The sequence below is a fragment of the Bufo gargarizans genome, chromosome 1, assembly GCF_014858855.1.
Source record: "Bufo gargarizans isolate SCDJY-AF-19 chromosome 1, ASM1485885v1, whole genome shotgun sequence".
Lineage (NCBI taxonomy): Eukaryota > Metazoa > Chordata > Amphibia > Anura > Bufonidae > Bufo > Bufo gargarizans.
Genome location: NC_058080.1, coordinates 37,980,039 through 37,982,263, shown reverse-complemented (window position 1 = coordinate 37,982,263; position 2,225 = coordinate 37,980,039).

The following is a 2,225-nucleotide window of genomic DNA, read 5'->3' as shown; positions in this document are numbered from 1 at the left end:
CAGTTTAGGTCTGGTCTGTCTGATAATTTAAAAGATCTATTAGTCAGTTATCAAATTCTTAGAGGAGATGATGACCCTAGTTGTCCGACTTGACCGACGAGTTAGAGAGAGACGACAAGAACGACAGTTCTGTTCTCAGATGGTGGTCCAGCCAGAGGCCTTTTCCAGGGACAACACTGAGGTCTCCACCGAGGAACCCATGCAGGTTGGCATGACCTGGGGTAATCTTCATCGCAGACGCTGAGAGTGCTTCTACTGTGGAGATCCTGGCCATTGGATCAACAAGTGTCCTAAGAGGGTCCTCTCTGGCAAGTCTCCTAAGGCAAGACAACCTAAAGACCAGGTACACCCTGATTTTTCTAAATGTAAGCTTTTGGTACCCATAACAATTTTTCTGGGGGTTAATAAGTGGCCGGGTAAGGCCTTTATTGATTCCGGTTCAGCGGCCAGCTTTATTGACTTTGAATATGCTAGTAAATTGGGTATTCCAATGTTTGCTTTACCTACACCTATCCATGTCATGGCTATTGATGCTACTCCCCTGATTGGTGGTACGGTGAGGTCATGATCATTCGGTGCTCGACTGGTCGGTCTGTCGGTCATGTGACGCTGGCCACGTCACATGACCCTCACTCCCCACTATAAATACAGCCAGCCTGCTGGCCACAGGTTGCCTGTTAATTCTAGATTCCTGGCTATTTGTTGGACTACTGAATACTCACCTGATCCTGTTCCCTGACGATCCTTTGCCTGCTCCTCCTGTACTGCGCATCCCTCCTGGTATTGTGACCTCGGCTCCCACCTGACTACTCTTTGCGGACTCCTCTGGTACTTCTCTACTCTCCTGGTATTTGACCCCAGCTTCTCCTGACCATTCTTTGCTTAACCCTTTGTACTGCGTAGCTCTCTTGGCTCTGACCCGGTCCATTCACGTTCTGTATTTTGTCTTGTCTGTCTTCCCAGCACATATCCTAAGTAAGGGACTGTTGTCCAGTTGTCCCCTGTCATCAGGACTCATGAGGCAAGTAGACAGGGCCAGGGGTGAGGGTGGAGCGTAGTGGTCACTATCCTTCCCCCTGTGTGTGTGTGTGTGTGGACGTGACCGTTACACCCCAATTGTCTAAAATTTTGGGGCTTATGCAAAAAGACACTAGGTGCATGCAGGGGTGATCTGGATAGACTTCTCCTTCAAGAGGAAACTAGGTGGATTTACCGCCTTAACAGCCTCAGCCCAAAAGGCCTTAATGAAGGTGTAGTGTCCCACTAGGTAAATGTTGGCACTACACAAGGGTCAATTGGGCCACGTTGTTCTCCAACTCCCGTGGAACAGTGGCATTGTATTTTACAGTCCATTTTAATGTATATTACTATGCTTTTATGTGTATTTTTCCCTATTATGTGTGTATCAGGCCTATCAGGGTGTAGTTCCTCCTCCTAGACAGTAGAGGGAGCTAGGGAACCCCTAGTATAAATAGTCAGGTCCTGTGCAGGGAAAGGAGTCTGTTTAGTCAGGAGTCCGGGTAGAGCCAGAAGAGAGTGTGCACTTTAGCCAGAGAGAAGCTGAGGGCCACCGCCTGACATGCAGCTAGACAGCTCAGGCTTCTAGCTGACCACCAGGGGAAGAAGTTACCTCCTGAGAAAACTGCAGTTCCCACAACCAAAGTGCAGAGCAGAGCAGAAGTGTAACCAGCCAACCTGAGGGCTGAAGGGCAGAAGGATCTTACTTAATGCAAGGATATATACCTGAGGAAGCCATCAATAGGGCATACGGGCCTTGGGATTAAGACAGACAGGAGTTCTGAGGAATAGTGCACAGGATTTCTGAGGAAAAGTGCAGCCTGATCTGTAAGTGTTTTGACCCTCTGAGTATCTTGCAAGAACATTGTGCCTGCCATTTGTAAAAGCCTGCTTATAATTGCTACTGCCATGTGTACAAAGTTAACTGTTTCCAGTAAAATGACGTTTTGGTTCACCACAACAACGTGTTCCTCAATTATTCCAATCATAAATCGGTGTGCCACCGTTACTGGCACTGGCGTCACAAATCTTAAAGGGACCTTGCCCCCGGCACATTAAACACCTGCCACATCCAGGGCACCTCATCTACCATCAGGCCTGGTCCCTATACACCGAGAGTGCCCCAGAAGTCTCCTGTGCCAGCCTCTCCATCACTGCTGTACGCCTGCCCAGGGTCTTTCAAGAAAACTGTGAGTAACCCAGAGCAA